This window comes from Sminthopsis crassicaudata, chromosome 5 (genome assembly GCF_048593235.1).
Source record: "Sminthopsis crassicaudata isolate SCR6 chromosome 5, ASM4859323v1, whole genome shotgun sequence".
NCBI classification, from domain to species: domain Eukaryota; kingdom Metazoa; phylum Chordata; class Mammalia; order Dasyuromorphia; family Dasyuridae; genus Sminthopsis; species Sminthopsis crassicaudata.
The window spans coordinates 174,297,219-174,318,651 of record NC_133621.1 but is presented as its reverse complement, the minus strand read 5'-3'; the positions used below and the strand labels follow the sequence as shown (position 1 = coordinate 174,318,651).

The 21,433-nt window shown below is 33.3% G+C and overlaps 1 long non-coding RNA gene across 1 annotated transcript in view; it reads left to right on the top strand.

Moving 5' to 3' along the window:
• Positions 1-21,433, top strand: part of LOC141543490 (uncharacterized) — a 260,856-nt gene that overhangs the window by 138,624 nt on the left and 100,799 nt on the right. Inside the window, exon 3 of the long non-coding RNA XR_012482451.1 lies at positions 4,267-4,355. This is a non-coding gene — a long non-coding RNA (uncharacterized LOC141543490). The remainder of the gene's footprint in view (positions 1-4,266; positions 4,356-21,433) is intronic.

The window sequence follows — 21,433 nt, the reverse complement described above, 5'->3', positions numbered from 1 at the left end:
AAACTGGATCTTTCCCCCCATCTGTTTGTGTAATCCTTATTTCTCCAATATGTTGAGAAGGTGCTACAGAAGAGCAAGTATTACTATTGATCCGTATTGCATTTACAGGAGGACTTTTGCAAAAGTCACTGAACCTATTACCTTGCTTTGTCAGGCATTAATTGCTGGTGATTACCAGAAGTCTTTGGTTTGGGTTAGTTTTTCTTTAAGGTATGTAATGACCTACAAATGTGCCTAGAATGGTTAAGTATTGCATCACAAAGGGAAATCATTTTCTTTTGTTGCCTAAATCTTTGATGTAGACACTAGAATCCATAAATGGAAATTTTGGTTTGTTCCTATGAACCAGATTAAGTTTTTAAAATAACTTCCAGCAATACAAATCACTATAGAGCAATCATTGAAATTAGGCTGAAATCTTATGGGGCGGTAAGCTTACAAACTTCTCCCTGTATTCAGTCCATGTCAGCAATCTCCTCTGAGTAAGTTTCTCTCCTTTTATTTTTGATTACTTGTGAGGAGAAATAGTACATGCACTCAGCTCAATGAGCCAGAATCCAGTGTAAGTCATTCTATCTCCTAGTGGCCTAACTGGTAAGCAGATTCAAACCAAACATGAATTTCTTGGGATATATTATAATATATATTATGTGATTAAGTTCAGCTAGCTCACCTGCAATGGATTTGTGCTCCCTTTTTCTCACAGAGCCTCATGCTTTTTTTTTTCAATAGTAATCTTCCAAAAGGAGGTTCTGGGCTCTTTTAAAAAGGAATGCAAATCTCACTTACACAGCCATCAAATGTCACAAGCATGGTTGCGAAGAGAATAAAGCAGAATGGAAATATTGTATTTTCATCATTCATCAGCAGAAAGCTTATATGTAATATACCAGCTTTAGTAGAGTTTGGTGTGTATTCATTTGGTTGAAAAAATATAGCTTTATTTTGTATAGAAAATTGCAACAATAAAATGAAAAGTCAGAATCTAAATTATGAATAACAGGTTCTATTTTTATTTTGTTTCTACCATTATATTTTTATATTTTCTAAATAAACTTTTGGACAACCTAATTAAAATATACTATTAGATTTGTTCTCAACATACTATACCTGCTTTCCAAAGCCAAATCTTTCTAAATAAAGAAAGGTTAATCACAAGCAGCAGGCAACTTGGTGATGAATTACTTAGCCATGATAAATGAAGAGAATACAAGATGGCCTTCAGTCCTGCATGTTTTCCTTCTTCTGAAGTGATGTCGGCTGAGTAGTAGAAAAAATGACAGAGGAGGCTAAAAATAACATGGATTTTAAAACATTTATAAACAAATTTAGCTATTGGTACTCTGAATATGAGCAACTAGGTAACATACTAGACAAAATACCAGGCATGGAGTCAAGAAGATTCATCTTTCTGAGTTCAAATCTGGCCTCAGACAATTACTAGCTGTATAATCCTGGACAAATCGCTTAATCTTTTTTGCCTCAATCTCCTCATCTATAAAATGACTTGGAGAAGAAAATGGCAAACTATTACACTATCTTTGCCAAAAATATTCCAAATGAAGTCACAGAAAGACACAACAGAAAAACAACTGAACAACAATACACTGAACATAAAATCCTTGCCCAATGATGGATAAGTAGTTGAAAATGTTACCAGAGGTGCTGAATCATCTCAATTTACTATAAACAAACCAGGGGACAGAAGGCAGTCACAAGTAAAAAGAATGATGGTTCTCCTTGGAGAGGCACATTTAAAAATAGCTTGAATTTATTTTATCACTCATCTAAGGATAATAAAAAAAAATAGTATTTCAGGGTATACCACTCAATCATTGGTCATAGAATCATATTTAGGAAGGAATCCTGAGGTTATCTAGTCCAGTCTCATTATTTTGTAGATAAGAAAACTGGAGCCTAACAGTGACATTTACACAAATCATAAGTGACAGAGCCAAAATTTTAAATCAGGACCTTTTACTCCAAATTTTGTATCTTAGGTTGTAGGATATAAATGATGAAAAATCTTCTAGAAAAACAGAGCAAATAAAATTTTTGAAGTTTAATATGAAAAAAAAGTAAGTGGGTCAGTCATATAGTGAGAATAAATCATAACTGCTGAACGGCTCATGTGTTCCATTGTTATCCATGTAATTATATAAAGAGATTGAGAGGAAGCTTCTCATTATGTTGGATAGCTTTAGAAAAGGACATGGTGAAAAGGCTCATGGGATGAGAAGGCATCAGTGGATTGTGACATGCACCATTAGAAGGAATACTTACATTAATGAAATAACAGGACCCTCAAAGTGAGTGATAAATCATAGTAATATAGTTTTTGAGTATTTGTAAAAAATCCTGTCATATTTCTTTAATAAAAATCCCGGCTAGCACAAGTTGAATAGGGTTCTCTCCAAGTTTGCCAACTATATTCAACTCCAAATTCAAATCTATCTACTTAAACAATTAATGGAATTAAATGCCCTTTTGGTTAAAAAAATTCTAAAAGACAACAATATGTACCTTGGCAATAGTATAAATGGAAAGAATAACAACCATAAAATCAGTGAAAAGGAATGTTGCTAAACTACAAAGCATAAGTTGGACCTCAAAGATGAGCTCTAAGAAGATACCCCTGTCTACTCATTTATACAGTGAAGGGTCTACAAGCATATGACATTACATACATTTTGGGTTATTTTTCTTTTCATTTTAAAAACTATTTATATTATTTGGCTCACTGTGGTGAGAAGGAAAAGGGGAAGGAATACAAAGGAAAATTTAAGGATTTTTTTTAAGTTGTCAACAAAATTTTGTTGCTATTCATTTTTTTAGACTAGATTTCATTATCTTACCCAGGATGGGAAATGCAGGAACTATTCATGGACCAAAAATCATTACTGAGAGCTTTGATTTGGTTTCTTTCCGACCTGGGCCAAATTGGCCCTCTTTAGGCAACCTGGTGGCCTCCCACTTCTGTGGCTCACCATATTAATATTGAATTCAATTTGAATACCTCATGAGCATAGCCTAATCCAGCTCAGAACTTCCAAATTCAAAAGTCCCATTAGCCTCAGTCTTGCAGGTGGTTAAGATTATAATGTATGCAAAAATGTCCCACAATAAAAATTCATTTTAAAAAAGTCTAAAAAAAGCAAAAAAGTCAGATCATATTAAGAATCAAATCATGGGTCTATTTGATTTCTACATTGAATCTAAGTCATATTTCTGGGTATGTATTATGATATAAATCACATTATTATATAATATAGATTCTATAGTTATATATAGATGTACAATGCATATATATATATATATTTTTTACATTTACATTTATACACATATGCACACATATATATATACATACATACACACATATATATAATTAATAATCCCATCCCTTACAAAAACATATATATTGAAGAAGCAGCATAGTGTCTTGTATAGATAAATATCTTCAAAATCTCTTGATTTTCTGATTTCTAGCACAGACTGAGTCTGTGAACCAAACTAATTCACTTAACTTTTCAGTGTTCCAGACTATTTCCTCAAGTTTTAAGTTGTAAAATAGTTGCCAAATATCATTGCTAGAAGTTTCTTCCCTGGGAATTCTCTATAGTGATGAAATCATGATTTCATACAAAAGCAAAAGTTTACATAAATATATGTTTATGTGGATATTATATTTATATGCTATATTGCCCTCTATAGCAGTGAAATATAAGTGTATAGAGGCAATAGTTTTCTCACTTGCATATACACATGCACACATATACATATTATATATAGATGTGTGTACATTGTAAATTGTTTTATAAGAATGCCTTTATAAATATATATAGATGTGCATATATATGTATATGTATGTATGTACCTGAGGATCTTATTCAACTTCTGCTAGTCAGAATTTATGTTAAAGAAATGTGACAGGATTTTTCAAACTATTATAAAAAAGTATTGCTGTGATTTATCACTCACTTGATGGACATGTTATTTCATTAATGTAATAGATGTGTGTATAATATATATACAAATATATTCAATGTCAATACCGTATTCCCTACTACTATCCTAGAAAGCTAGAACAAATCTCTTCACAGGCTAACTATTGAGACGAGTTTGCAGTACAAAGTTTATTTTCTCAGCTCGATGTCACAATTATTTAGTGTGCTGAGCACCATTTTCAATATGCCCTTTAATTTCCTATAATCCCTACCCCTTGCATGATGTGGAATTCCATTTATTCTATTTGTTCTATTTTAAAAGGGATGAAGTCATTCATGCTGGAAACTATGACCTGATTGAGAATACTGAAATGCTGCAATGTCTCCGATTCAGCGCTGGCACACGGAGAGGTATAAATTAAACTCTTCTGCAGACATTTGATCTCTTGCTATGAAAAGGGATATTGTGCTTCCTCTGTTTAACAGTATTCTCTGTCCACTGTGAAAAGAAGCCTGTTTGCTTAAATAAGTGTTGCATTTTTTCCACCCTGAGTGGCATTGCAAATGAAATCACAGCACACACTGCATATAGAACCAAGGCTTTATATTAAATGAATGTGTGTATAGATGTATACACACACACATATGTATATCTCAAGAGAAACTAATGGTGAAATCATATATGTTCAGTTAATCATTATATGAAGTGATTGATTTCATAATATAAATACTCCAGTTATAGCCACATCTCTGATTCACCAAGTTACTGGTTCTACTGAGACTGACAGGTCATTAGCACAATTGAGAAAATGTTTTGTGTGCCTCCTGCCAATAGGGTGAGCCATAAACCACCTATACATACAAAAAGAACATCACCTTTGGTGGTCATGTTTTTGCATATGTACAATTTCTGAATTGGGAAAAATTTCTTCTCTACTATGATTGCCCTTACATCTGGAGTCCTTTATTAAGACCATGGCGATTTCCTGAAATCTCCTTCTAGCAAAAGTATATAAACACTTTTAAAAGCACTCTCTAAACAAATGGGCCAACCAAGACTATCCATCGTAAGGGAAGAATTCTAAAGGATAATGTTTTTTTCTTATACCAGGACTTTTTTTTAATGGGATGTGAAAGGTTTTTGAGTCTACTATGAAATGGAGAACCCCATGTGGCAAGAAACACAGACTCTAAGAGATTGGATCAGTTTTTGCTACTTGGCAAATATATGGTTCCTGCATCCTAAAAGAATATCTTAAAGGAACAAAAAAACCACTTTCATGGATTAAAAACAACAACAAAAAAAATTATTTCTATTCAACAAATTACCAAGTTGAATAACTGAGTCCATTTAGATAATAGAACAAAAAGACTTTAGTTGGGTAAGGCTATTTTTAATGCAAACAATAATGCAAATATCCAGAGGGAAAAAAGGATCGACTCATTCCACTTTTTACATTCACTCTGTTAAAGGGGTCTGTGAAATTCTTGGAAATTTTGCCCCATCTCTTTTCCAAGTAACCCCACCCTCAGAAAGGTAGCAAATTTCAGTGATCCATTTGTGGTTTATGTGCTAAGAATATTGTGCCATTCATTTTACTTAATCCTTGGTGAGAAAGAGACAGTGTACCACCTGACTCAGGCAGTATCACCAGAAAAGCCTAGCCCTTCTACCTTGGATTAATGATCCAGCCCTGGAATTTAAACTGGAACCTTGGGAAATATGCGAAGCTGCAATGCCAAGCTAATAGGTTAGCCAAAGTGTTCATTTTGGAGTCAAGAAGTTAAATAATTCATTCTTGAATTACATACCAGGCAGGTCAAGAAAATGTGTTTTTCCAACATATGTAGATATTTTTGCATTTGGTGCATCCAAATATTCCCTTCCTTTGATTGATTTGTCCAGAAGCAATATTACCAGAAGGGTGCCTACATTTCAGACTGAGAGAAAAGGCAGAAATTTTATTAAATTTTAAGGCATATCCAACACTGTTTCAAAAGACCAACATCTATCCTATTACCTATAGGTTCTATGCCCCGGATACACATATGCTTTTTGGAGAACTATAGAGATCCATAGTTTCCTTTACTCAAGCACAAGGTTACCTCTCTCAAATATTACAAAAGGAAAAAAAATCAAGTATTTCAATTTTTGAAAATCCTGTACTTATATCACAGCTTTGCCTGAGTGAACATTCATACCATCAAGTTTGCTTTTAGATCACTCTGCCAACTCTGGCAAATTGAAGCAGCATAGACAACTAACCTGGGAAATTCAAAGTATATGTTGCAAGTGAGAAGAGATTTATTTTGAGACCCAAAGTATATTACTGACAGATATACATAGAGGCTTGAATTGTCCAGATTGGCTGTCACAGATTGAATTCTGCTATATTAATAAATCTTGGAAATATTTATGAACAATTACAATGATGAGGCCAGATTATTTCTGCCTATATTAGTTCGTTGTCAGATGTTCTCCCGAACTGACCACATTGATCTCTGAGCTGTAGTATTGAAAGGAGGCCAGCAGTACAAAGATCATTTTTAATTTATGATGGAATATTTTCGTTTGATAGGCAATAAGATTCCTTCTCTGCCTATTTACATGTACATTGAAAATAAATTAGTTGCACCTTTTTCTCTTAGAGGAACTTAGTAACTATGTTGTTCTGAGATACAAAGGGCCATAGAGCATTGCCCGCTGCCTTGTGAATGGGGCCTTTGTTTTCTATGCTGTTTTGGTAGGAAATAGTTGCTATTTAGGTCTCCAAGAGGGAATATAAAACTATGCTCACCTAATCAAACAGACCAGTAAATACAACAGTTAATCTGACAACTTCAAATTCCTGAGTGGCATTCTAAAAACAATTGAACACTGATCTAGTTTTTGTTTTTGTTTTTTACTTTTATTTTTTAATTCTTGCAAAATCCCACTTCCAAATCACATTTTAGCAGAGGATTTCCTGTTAAACAGAAAACAAATCAGCAGTCCCAACTTCCCCCCCCAAAAAAATACTACCATAGGAGAAAAAAATTTAACATTAAGGCTTAAAATACATAATGTCAAAGAACACAAAGAAGAATGGGTAAATCTATGAAAAAGAAAGATGACCCTATCACTGTTGTATTATATAAAAATGAATTGATCCTGAAGAGTAGCACAGCCACGTGCAGGTCTACAGCCCCTAATGAGCTACACTGCCAATTGTTCTCTTTTCTTCATGCTGTTACTTCAAACTAATCTGTTCCGTGGCCATGGAGTAAAAAGCAATGTCTGTTTGTTCAAGTTATTACCAGTTTGACAATGACTGCCTTCAGAAAGTTACCTTGAACGGGTTTAGTCACCACTTCAAGAACAAAAACAAGGGGGCTCAGAGGAGGGGGAGAAGGGAAGTGCCACCCCCCCAAAAAAAAATATCCAACTAGTTCTTAAAGGCAATGTAGAATGATATTTTTAGCCCAAATGAAGAAAACAAAAGCAAACCCCTTTTGAAATGACTAGAAACTTCACTTTTGTGCTTTGCTTTTCCTATCAAAATAGGTAAAAGTGCTATCCAAACTAGTCCTTTCCTCTTGAAAAAAAGAATTATAATGTTTCTGATTTTTAAAAGATTCATTGTCACTTCTAGCTGGATGTTTATTTTACTGTCTCCTGCATGGCAAAAGCCATTCTACCTAGAAAGAATGATTATTTAGTGTGGGGACAATTTGAATACTCTAATCAATGCTAGTTCAAGTAGGAATAAATAAAATTTTATAATATCAGGGCATCTACCCTTCATGGAAATTATTGTTAATTTATTGAATCAATAATCTTAAAACAATAAATTCTAATACTCTTTGTTTTACTAAGCTCTTCTCACAGTGTATTAAAAAGAAAGGGCTTTATAAATATTGCAACAGTCAGGGAGGAGGTGATTTAACTAAAACTTTTTTGTGCTTTTGCACAAATCTCTTATGTAAGAGATTAGATTATAAAAGTTAAAAAAAAAGGAGGGGAAAAGACATCATGAACATGAGTAGACAGTAAGAAAAATAATTCTTAATTACTTAAACTGGACATAATGGTTGTACTGACTCTTTAACTCTGTCACTGCCAGATTTCTTTGGTTTTCCTCATTTCTAGTTGCTTAAATTTATTGCTTATTATGATGCTAGATGTTGCAGATTTTACCACAAAGGCTGTTAATGTTAGACACAAATTGCAAGTTTGACCTTGCTAATTTTCTTTTCTCTGAACCTTAGGAAACCATACAGCTCCCAGGCACATGTTGAATTTGGGCTGTTGCTGAAATCTAGAATTTCCCTTGAAATTCATCTCAATACCCAAATGCACTCTACAAACTCAAGGACCTTTATCTTTGAAACCTTAATTGTTTTTCTCACTTCATTCAATATATTTCATTGATGTCAAAGTATCTTTGGGTGCCTATTCATCTTTTTACACAACTGTGCCCAAATGCAAACTCTACAATTTAAAAAAAAAAATAGAAGAGAAAAAGTACCCATTTGGGATAATATCTGCAGATGAAACATCACAGTAGAAGCAGTGTCCCAGAAGTGCCTAATATCCAAAGCTTTCTATATAGATTAAGCTCCTCTAATGGCTCTGCAGCTACTATATACAATTATCTTCTCACTAACAGCTTCCCTTAAAACAGACATAAGGGATCTTTGGAGCCAAGCTCTGCATACCTTAATTATGGCACCAATTTGGGACACTATTTGTTCCAATATTTTTTAAAAATCCTTCTGGTTTACAAGAGCACATCTAATTCTATATTATTTTTCATGCTTTGTGAATACAGACTTGAATTCAGGCAGTTCAAATAAGGCCTTGATATGCCAGTGTTGCTACCATATTTTGTTGAGAGTTTTACAGTTTTTGTCACAAGACTGATCTAATCCTAGAACAACTATTCTCCAGAGCTAGGCTAATAACAGAAGTCCCCCTTTTATTCACCTCTGTATATGGGACAATAATAATGGAGCATCCACAAAGGGCTCCTGAAATTAGCTTTGGAGAAGCTATAACCTTCAGGAATGTTGTTTCCACTAACCAGCATTACAAAGGAGTGGGAAATTCTCATTTTACTATGTTGCTCTCCAGGACACCTTTCTAGACTTCTGGTTGGTCCACATTAATCATATTTACACCATCATAGGTTCTACTCAGGGTTTCCCTAGCCACAAACAAACATCAGAAATTCACTGAAGACCCCAAACATACTCATTTTGACTATCCTGGTTTCTAAAAGAGATTAGCAGTGGTTTCAGTATAGCTATATTCCATTACCCACATACCCTAGAGCACCTGTACTCTACACTAAAGCTTTTTAAACTGTGGGTCATGACTCCATATGAAGTTACATGTCTGATTGTGAGGGTCACAAAAAATTGGCAATAGTAGTAGGTTTCAGAAGAAAAAGACCAGAAATTAATTCAGAATCAGAAGCATTATGAATCCAGTGTTTATCGTAGCCATTGTGCAACTTCACTACAACCTTGGTTCCAAAAATACAACACACAGACTTTACACTGCACATGCATGAACACTGACAGAAATACTTTGGCTCAGATTTGAGATGCGGTCACTTAAAAATTTCTCAGGTCATGAGAAAAGAGCTCAAGAGTGGAAAAAGTTTAAGAAGCACTGTCCTACATCACTTCTAGAGCTTGATCACTTCATAGATCCCAGAGAGAAAAAAATCAGAAACCCTTTTATCTTATCAAAGCCCTCAAAAAGTGACAAGCCTCTTTATCATATATGCATCAGACAAGACCTAGAAATTTTCTTTCTATGCAGCTTTAAAAAAGAGATTGCTATTAAATGCTCCTAAAAGATCCCATTTTGTCAGTCTGTTGCATATCTTCAGGGACTTGGCAACTTTCTGGAGGATATCTTATACTTGATTAAAAATGCATCCAACTATTTCAAAAAACACCTGGAAAGACTTCCATGAATTGATGCTGAATGAAGTGAGCAGAACTAGGAGAATATTGTACACAGTAACAGCAGCACTGTGCAATAATCAACTATGATAGACAATTCTTCTAAGCAATACAATGCTATCCACATCCCGAGAAAGAACTATGGAATCTGGATACAAATTGAAACATCTTATTTTCACTTTTTTGGTGACTGTTCCCTTTTGTTCTGTTTTTTCTTTTATAACATGACTAATGTGAAAATTTGTTTCCACAATTGCACATGCATTACCTATATCAGATAGCTTGCTGTCTTGGGGAGGGGAAAGGGGGAAAGAATTGAGGAAGAGAGAAAGATTTGGAACTCTAAATCTTATAAAAATGAATGTTAAAAACTATCTTTACATGTAATTGGAAAAATATATATTATTTACAAAAATAAAATAAATAAATAAAGTAGCCAACCATTTCCCTTGTCCCAAATATTTAATAACTACTCTAAGGATATATGACCCATAGATTTAAGTGAATTACTCATAAATAGAAAGATGCACTATTGATTTAAGTTTGTTAGCTCTATTAATATTAAGATTAATTATGTCAATTCTATTCTTTAAATATTGACCCTTTAATCTTTGTTATTAACTAATTCTATGTGATAGAAAAAAATTGTTCTCTTGAAATCTAATCCAACTTAAAATCAACTCTATAATCAAGAATATGTTCCTATGGAAGAAGATAGAGATTAAAAGATCTTGGTAATTTAAATATCCAGCTAACTCTCTAAAATTATTTTATCTATTACATTAAATCCTCCTCCATATCTTTGTACCTAATCTTTAAAAAAGAAATCAAGAGCTGAATTTCACCTTCTTTATTCAACCTCTGTTAGAAAATAGGTATTGAAAATGGCAGACATACAAGAAAGGAAAGATAAAGAAGTATCCTGAATGATCCTCAAACTTAATAAAGAGCTGCTGAATAACTTGAAATGATCTTTATTTGGCATAGCTATAGCTTTTATAAAGTGCCTTCACATAGCCTTCTAAATTCTTCAAATCAGTGAGATAAGTGCCTCAGAAGAAAGGAAGCTAGAGATCAGAATAGTGACTTGTCCAGGGTTACTCGGCCACTAAGTGACTGAGAAGGAATTTTAATTTAAGTTCAAATCTTAACTCCAAAGCCAATGCCTTCTACTATGCCTAGTGCCTCTCAAAGGACATTTAATATACAGTACAGGGGAGAGAATGCCAGACCTGGGATCAGGAAGAGCCGAGTAAAAATCTAGCCTTAGAGACTTAATAGCTGTGTCACAGAGTCACACATTGATAACACAATTAAACAAGGGCAGAAAAACATATATATACTATATGCAAATATAGAATGCAAATACCTACTTTATACAAGGTACTGGCTTAGGGAAATATTTTAAAGAAAGATTTATTCATAATAATGTCAAAGAATAAACAATATATAATTTAGTTTTGCCTCAGGTCATGGATGAGCTAGGTCAAACTAGGCTAGAAGAGTTGATAAAGGTTTCAAGAAGGAAGTAGGACCTCCAATTGGTAATTTAAATATCCAGCTAACTATCTCCAAAAGCTCCAAAAAGCTGCCTTTTCTCCATTTTGGGTTTTGAATATCCAATGTGCCTTGGGAGTTCTTTCTTAAACTACTGTTTCTATAATCCAATTAATTTCAAGACTGCTTAATTCCTAGAATGATGCTTTGTACAACTAGTGAAGGGCAGTGGTATGCAAACACACACATCCCATTCACATATACATGTATGTATAGATGTATATGTATGTATACATACATGTATGTATGTCAATTCATTAATATAATTAACAAATTTTCAGTGAAAAAAGTGAAGTACTTAGTATGATACCTGGCATACAGTAGGTATTCAGCAAATACTTGTTCCATTTTTCTACTATTGTTAGTCATTTCAGCTATCTCTACTATTTCTACCATCTATTTCTATTTCTTCTACTATCTATTTCAATTTTTTGTGATTCCTTTGAGGGGTTTTCTTAGCAAAGATACTGTAGAGGTTTGCCATTTCTTTCTCCAACTCATTATACAGATGGGGAAGCAGAGGCAAAAAGAGTTAAGTAGCTTGCCCAAGCTCATACAACTAGTAATTGTGTGAGGCTGGATTGAATTCACCTCTTCCTGACTCTGGCCTGAAACTCCTAGACTCTGTTCCTCTTAGTTATCCCTTATCAAAAATTAACTATCTAAAAATAGTTACCAGCTTTTGAAATCCCTATAGATTAAAGTTGAAACTTTATTGTTGCTTGTACACTTAGCTATGTCAGTCAGTTATGACAACAAAATAAAGTTTCCAATGCTAAGTAATGAGGATTTGGCCAAGACTGCATAGTCTCTCTCTCTCTCTCTCTCACACACACACACACACACACACACACACACACACACACACAGAAAGAAAAAAGAAAAAATACACCTGAAAAGTTGATTCAATAACCCCTTTAATTATGATTGTGCAGTACTCATGTCTTCAAATAATATTCATTAATTTCTTTTTTGAACACAATTATATTATTTGATTTCCTATAACTTACCAAAATTGTGTATAGCTACCAGTATACTGCTCCCTTGCCTTCATGGGTTTCCAATACTAAAAACTATGGTCATTTAGCAAATATTAAATCAATGTTAAGATGTTTTGTGGAAAGTAATACCAATTAAGATTCTTCCTAAAGATTTAGAAGACATACCATATCCAATAGATTTGCTCTCTTACCCTATGTATCACTTGTTCACTGGAAATGGAATCTGACAAAACTTATTGCTTTTGTTAGAAGGTAAAATAGAAGGAAGGTGAATAATGAAAAAAGTCAGGGTATAATTTTCATTTTCCTAATTGATGTCATTTTGATTGCTATGTAACAAAGCATTCCAACAAAATTCATATCATATACATTAGCAAAATTGTACTTTTCATTATCCTTCCCTTAAACTCATAAATCTGTGATTTAGGGGTTTCTGGAAGTTTGTGAAAAAGGAAAAAAAAGTTCATCCTTTAACATGAAGAAAACATGCATTTTTTTTAATCCAGTTCAAGTCTCAGAAAAAAACTGTTCTATTTGTCTTGGACTTTTATTCCCATTCTCAGTCCTTTGTTTTAGCAGGGAAATAAATAAACAAAATGTTTTTATCAAAAGCAATGAGGAAGTCACAGTTTATAGAATATTTTTTGTAGGAATAACATTCTCATAGTAATCCCTTATTTGGTCATCACTAGATTTATCTTTGCATCCTCTGAACCACTGAAAGACTTCTGGGAGGATCAGTGAGTGGTGAGAACAGAGTAGATTAATAGTTAGCTCTACCCTATTGCTGAACTCAGCAAACTGTATATGACAGGATATTTCCCTAACAAAATTGGTCAAATTTGTGAATTTATTGAAAATTGCCTCACTTTTCATTTTCAACTCTACTATCTACTATATCCACTATATCCACACTACTATCTACCAAATCTACTATTCAACATTTTTTAAATCTCAATAAAAATTTAGGGTTCAAATACTATGTTTTTAACAATAGAAATATCCTTTATATCTCTAATTCTGTAAAAATACATCATCAGAAGCACCTAAAATTCATAGAATTTTAGAGCCAAGTGGGATCAATGACTCAACTTCCTAAATTTACAGATGGAGAAACTGAGGTCATCAAGAGAAAAATAGCAAAGCAGGAACTGGAACTGAGGTCTCCTTATTCTCAGGCTTTTCCATTATACTTTACTGTCTTCATTATTCTAACCCTGTTCAAATCTGTGGTAAGCCTAAATGCTGGGAAATGGAACAGAGAAAAGCTATTGCCACAGAATTGAAGTCAGATGATCTGTCATATGATTGGAAGGCAGGTGGACTCTTTTTTACTTGTGACTTTGCTTAGACTGGAAGAAAAACACAATTGTTCTTGGCTTTGCTTTTCCTTGAATATTATTGGGGAGGGGTGTAGAGGAAAGGAGTGCTGAAAGGGAGGAGGTGGCAGAGTGTGACTTGGTATTCCTTTGAGGATGTGGTATTTATATGGGTGAAGTCCTACAAACAAAGGCACCGTTATTTTATTTCCATGCCATAAACTTGTCTTTGTCTCTGAGTTTGCCGTTGATCAAATGAAAAATGTTTAGAGATTTGAATTGGTCTAATAGTTGAAGCTACACTTAGGGGAGCTCCTGCTCTCAACTTCACATTTGCCCATTTGTAAGGGTACTGAGACGTGCCACTGGACTCCTTTATGAGAAGGTAGATTTGTACAGTATTCAGAATGAAATATGTTCATTATTCAGTTCACTGGAGCAATTGTCAAACTGCCGTTTACATTGGCCTGACGCCTTGCAAAGCAAACTTAATTTCTCTCTGTTTGACTCCATTTGGTCTAACTCGATGTCTTCTGGATAAATTTAGAAGATACCAAAGAACAATCCAATACCATATTTGAAAGTTCCAATATAAGAAAAATAAAGGAGAAAGATCACAAAATGACACATTTTTGTCCATTCCTATGCTTTATTGTCATTATGGACAGAACTAAATTATCAATCAATAAGCACTTATTAAGCACTTACCTCAAGTAGGATAATACAACTATTTTAGTATCTAAAAGAGAGAGCTAATATCCTACGTGCCAGGAAAGTACTGTATTCTGGATATACAAAAAGCAAAATAGTTTTTCTCCTTTGGGAGCTTATAGTTTGACAAAAGAATTCAGTAGTCATAACATCATTGATTTAGAATTGGAAAGACCTTGACGATCATATAGTCTATCTCCTTTACTTGATGGATATGGAAGCAAAGGCAGAGACAGGGAAAACAACTTCCAAAAAACAATGTTAGAACAAAACAAGTTTTTATACTGAAAAATTATTTCAATTTTTACATGGAGAGTACTAATAAGTTGAAACAGAGGCTATTTTGAAGGCTACATTATTTTGTATTATCTTCTTGTTAGTGTTTTATAGATAGGGAAAGATACCATTTTCATAAAGAAAAAAGAAATCAGAAACATCAGTTCACAATACTTAGAAAAACAGATTTTTTTTCTTGTATTAAAAATCAATAGTCACAAGTTAACTTCATTTAATGACAAAGTAAAGGAATATAGAAGGGAGAAAAATTATATTCTACCAAGTGATATTGCATTGTCACTTTCATAGCTATAGTAATTATAAAAAATTATATAATGTATTTATATATATATATACATATATATATTTCTAAACATGTCTGAAAGCATTGAGTCTTATGTCATAAGACCTGAGTTCAAGTCCTATGATTTGATCCTCTTTGGTATAAATAATTTTTAACATTTAACTTCTCTGAACCTTGGTTTCCTTAATTATATAACCCATAGGATAATGGAGAAAGCAACGTACATGGAGTCAGAAATACTATATTTCAATTCTGTCTCTGTTTTATGACCAAAACAAAGCACTAACATTGAGAACCTTGGTTTGACCTTCCATAAAATAAGAGGGTAGGATTTAATCATCTATAAGATTTCTTCCAACTGGTGACAATCTATGATTCTATGCACCCCTCTGTTCCAAGAATTATTTCAGACAATATGGTGACATATTTGCTAAAACTACTTAACATGGAAAAAAAGGTCATCATTGGGGAAAGAACCTTTTGTTAGGTGATAAGCCTCAAGCCTAGTTATTAAAATATTTAATTCTATTCTGCAGAACAGGTTTTATACAAAAATAATTTAAAATTTCATTGGTTTTTTTTGGTGATGATCAGGGAGGTTCAAAAAGTTTCCAAATTGGTTCAGTAGCATCAGAAACCATCATTTCACTATGCTTTGTGTTCAGGCTAATGTTTGTCCAAACATAGGCATTGTTATTTTACTTTCATTCCAAAAACTTATTTCTGATTTTGATGTTAGTTAAATGGAAAATGTCCAAATATTTGAATCGATGTGTAGCTAGCCTTGTGAGAGCTTGTGACCTGAACTTTACATTTATCCATTTACAAGAGGGCTGCAATATGCCACTGGATTCCTTGTGACTGGGTATAGATTTATACAATATTAAAAAAAAAAAGTGTTCATTAGTAAGTCTACTGAAGAAAGTGTGTACTTCCATGCTCATGATACTTTCTTGCTTTTCCAAGTGTACTTTCTTGTTCTAAACTAGTACCAAAACTAAAAGCCATTGAAAAAGTATTAGAAAAGAAAAATGTATATTTGTTTCAAGTAACAGATCTTGGGAATGAGTGGTTCCCAATATTTATTCAAAATTTGTTAACAAATAATAATATTTGTTCCAACTCTTTTATGTTGGTCACAATGATTAACACATAAAATTTATGTATTTAGAGTGTTTAGCACATTAAATAAGAATTTTCTCTAAGGAAAGAATTCAAAGTATAGCTAAATTGTTAGGGAATTGTGACAAAATGTGTAGGTTAAGTTAAAGTCAATCATTGTTGAAGAGAAGTGACTAGACAATGCAGCAACATTTTAGCATTTTAAAAAAACTTTTTGTTTTGTTTAATTTTTGGAAATATTTTGTAGAAACTATGCATTTGAGTTAAGTCTAAACAGCATAGAATGAAATAGCTAGAATCTATTTATCAAGTCAATTTTTAAAAGTCAAACTGTATCATGTGGGGAGTTTATTTGCCTAGAATGTTTTCTGAAAGAAGTAGCATAGTGTATTTAATGGAGAAGTAACTTTCTAGAGTCAGATAGTTCTGCATTCAAGTCTATGCTTGTCTGACTGGTTAATACAACCTCTCTATGTCCCAGGCATGAATAGTTGCAGATCCTAATTAGTAGAAGGAACTCTCAGTGAGATTCAATGATATCATAGATCCAGACCAAAAATGAAAAAAGGTCCTCTATCTTAAGCACTTTTAAGTATACATCTTCCCTATGTGCTGTGTGGATATCACTTTAATATTGTAGTATCTTACTATCTCTATATAATACACTGATACATACATGATAATGTATTATTATCAGGGAATATAATAAATATTAAGTGCCTACTCTGCAGAGCACAACACTCCAATCTGAGGGAGATACAAATTCAATAAAGGTTATTCCTAGCTTCATGTAGCATACCTTCTACTATAGTTGATATCTCCATCAACTCAGATAGTGTCCAATATTACAAGATCAGTATCTTTGAGAACCACAGAATAAAGTGTTACACAAGATATAAGAATGATCAGAAAAGCCTTCATAGAGTAGGTGGCATGTAAATCAGGATTTAAAGCACCAGTAGGAAAGGAATTCAATAAGTAAAGGGGGAGGAGGACAGGGAGGGGGAGAGAATCATCTCTAATGTAGGAAATAGTTTGAGCAAAGGAACAGAGAGGAATATGATCTTAAAATCACAGCTCCAGAACTGAAAAAGACTTCCCATTTCAATCCCCTCATATCACAAATGAGAAACTTGATTCCAAAGAAATTAAATGATGAGTCATTCATTCAGCTGCCAAAATTCTTTCTAATAAAAATATCTAACAATCTCACCACCACCCTGCTTAGTGGGCTCCAGTGGCTCCTTATTATCTCCAAATTTATACATATATATTATGTATATTTACACACACACACACACACACACACATATATACTCTTCTTTTTGGTGTTTAAAGCAATCTTCTTATACTTTAATTTTTTCTATAAATTCTATGATCCAGCAAAACTAGTTCTTTTACAGTTTTTTTAAAACATTATATGCTATTTCCCACTTCCATACCTTTTCACTGATTGTCCCCCTATGTTTGAAATGTCCTGTACCTTGACCTCTGCTTCTCAAAATTTCTGGTTTCCTCCACGAGGCATAGCTGCTATAATTAAACCTCCCCTTCCATATATATATATATATTTTTTTTTTTTTTTTTTTTTTACAGATAAGGAAACTAAGGCTCAGAAAGGTTAAAGAATAGCTTGCTCATAGTCACATTTGAATTCAGGTATTTCTGCCTCCAGATATTCCTTGCTTATTAAATGGAAGTACTCAAATGTTATCAGAAATACTTGACTTTCTCTTGATGGGATTATCTAAGTTTCTTGTTTGAATTTACCTTGTTAAGAATTGTTTGTGGTCACCGTGTGGCACAGTAGATAGAACACTGGATCTAATAGCAGGAGGACCTGAGTTGAAATGTGGCCTCAGACATAATGAACTGTGTGATCTTGGACAAGTTACTAACTTCTGTTTATCTCAGTTTCCTCATTTGTAAAATGAAATTAATTATAGGATCTACTTCATAATGTTTTCATGAAGATAAAATGAGATAATATTATAAAGTGCTTTGCAAACCTTAATGCATTATGGAGAGGTTGTTTATTATTGTGGTTATTATTATTATTATTATTAGTTTCATTATCATTATTTTATCTCTGCTAATAATAACCATAGCTAATAGCAAGATAGTTGAATATTCAAAATTTCTGATGTTTTTACCTTTCTTGTAGTGCAGTCCTCACAAGAAATGTATATATACATAAATATGCATATATATGTGAAATATATATTATTGTGGACTGAACTAAATATAAAATTATATGTTTCAAAGTTAAGCCTGTAAAGTTACTTAATTTTAATTTAAAACATTATTGTGTTTGGGGTTTTAAAAAACAATTTATTTTAAATTTTATTTACCAATATTGGAAACAACCCTGTTTTTGGTTTCTTTAATCCTTCTTAGTTTTTTTTTTCTTAATGTACACACTAAATTTCTTTCAATAGGAAACTTTGCTGTCCCCCCAAAAAATCCAACCCTATAGGTTTTAAATGTCACCATTTTTGATCCATGCACTCTATACCCTGTTATAAAAGTTATAAAATATTGCTATTTTTCCCTAAAATTTCACCCCACAGAAATCCCTTTATTAAAAATTAGACTTAATGAGAAGAAAAGTAGAACTACTGTTTATAAGACTGCAAAAATCACTGTGGAAATATTTTATGTTTACATTTTGCTGAACTATTTATAGTGTGGACACACACTACAGTAAAGGCCTCTTTCCCTCCATATAATAGAAATCCTTGTATCTAAATTCTATATACTTAGTATGGTTTACATTTTTATCCAGTTTTACCACATTTTATTCCACATTACTTTGTCCCCAAACACAGTTATGTTATAGCAACACCTTCTGGCAAAAATGAGATATTGGAACTATGGTCATTTCAAATGATATATACTCACCAGTAATTTGGATTGTTAGTAGGGAAATAACGCAGAACCTACTGTTAAACAAACATTTTAAAGTGGTTAGGGGGCAGTTTGTTTAACTTACTGGTAAGCCTATTATGATATTTTGGTAATTTTCTAGTATTTTAAAAGCCTACTACTTTCTCTTATTATTTCGGGATAATTGATGAGTAAAGTTGATAGTCGTTTTAATTTTTTTTTTTTTTTTTTTTGCTTTTGTTTTGTATGCAGGGCTGCCAAGACAGTTAGCACTTATTAAGCCCCTTCTATGTAAGTAGTGGCAATACAAAAAAAGGCAGGAAACAGTCCTTGCTGAATGAGAACTGCTTAAAAAGCAGAACTATGATCTTGGTCTAGAAAACTCCTCGCTGAGGAGATTTCATCTACTAATGGAGATAGTTATCTTCTCAGAAACCTATAGTCTCAGAAATTTGCTGAGATCCTTGAGAGGTGATGACCTACTTCCTGATGTCACAGAATTGGTAGATACCAGAAGCAGCACCTGAACTCAAATCTTCAGGACTTCAGGATTGCTCTCTATCCCCTAGACTGTATTGCCTCTTCTTATACACATCTAGCATTTAATGCTTGCTTAATTGGATCAGATTAATGGTCACTTGAAAAACTGATTATTCATATCTCTTCTCTTCTGTCCCTTTTTCTTTCTTCATTTACAATGTTGCTTTTTGCACATTCAGGCTTTAGGCTTGCCTACATGTAACTAATACATGCGTCCATAATGAGAATTTTAAATACAAACTCTTGTCTTGAACTGCCATTTTGCTGATTTCTTTGCCATTTTGTCATAATTATGAGATGATGTGAGAGAAAGTCTTTAAAGAAGAGCTTTTGAGTGATGGAGAAAGAGGGTCGTCATTTCCAGAAAGGTTTGTAATTGTGCTCAGAGGAGGTTAAGAAGTTATTTACTTGAAAGAAAGTGTCATGTCTCCTTGACATTATAAGTTGTCCCCTTGACATTTCTTCTGTTATCAATGTTTCCAGTGCTGATATTCTCTGAGTCTCAAAATGTTCCCTATTCACCAGTTTCTAGTTGCTTTATGAGAGTAAATGTGCTCTTATCAAACATCACCTGGTTTCTTTTCTCAAAGTTGAAGAATGTTTATCATACAGAACAAGCTACTTGTGTGTGTGTGTGTGTGTGTGTTTCAGAAAATGACTACATTGAATTCCCTAATTATAGAAGGAAAGAAATGAGCAGTGTCCCAACAGAGATTAAGGTTGAGATTTTCCAACATTCCTGAATGTTTCCTCAAACATTTCTCCCTGAGACCTTAGGACACCTCATCCTCCCCTCTTAGTAAAAGCCTATAGCTCTTAAGAGATGGTACCATTAAGCAGTGGATTGAAAAAGATCAACTATCTTTATACTAAATTGAGCTGATTAGATTTGAATATAGAAGTAGAAATGGAATCAGCTATGTATTATCACTGCACAGCATCTGAAAAATCATCAGTATCAAATATCAAGAATCCACATGCCTTCAGGGCTATAAAGCTAAAACAAACAGATATGGACCTACTCTGTAAGAATTGATGATCCAAATTTTGCTGAATATTAGTGTGGTGTTAAAAAGTGCTCTTAAAACACTTGTGTAGTGAATTTTTTTAAAAATTGCACAAAATTCTGCAGATTTCCTTCAGTTTATACAAGGCAATTTAATTCTGTATGCTGTGTGATTTCAATGTGTATTTGGTGGCTTTAGTAAGGTGTGGGGGAGGCTAAAATTCTGATATTTTCCAAGACTATAGATACTGCAATCTAGCCAAAAGAGAAATCTACTTCCATATCTTGAAGATTTTAAATAGCTATTTCCCTCTTAATTGAATTACAGCAACCAACCTGAACCCTTTAATGTCCTTCTTCTGGCAGGCACAAAAACAAAGTGGGAAAGAAACCATCTCTCTTATTCAACTGATGTAGGTTTTTTCTGACTCTGTAGCTACATGATTTGTAGACTTTTTTGAATAACTCTTTCAACTGCTGTCATATGGTTCTAATTATTTAAAATCAGATGTCTAGCTGACAACTCTGGAAACATGGGTACTTAGCACCACCTATTGTTCAAGAACAAAACATCTGAATAGTAAATAAGGGAAGAGGACACTGGGGACTAAAGATTGGGGGTGGAGGGAGGAGTCCCAAATAGGGAATATTCAAATCTGTCAAATCCATTCAAATCTTTCAAATATCGATCCTTTCTCCTTCAAAGCATCCATTGTGATAGAGACTTTATTTTTTTACTTTGATTGCTCGCACTGAAAGAGAAAAGCTACATTCTAAAGTGTCACCCATGCAATTTGGAGGGTTCTTTGTTA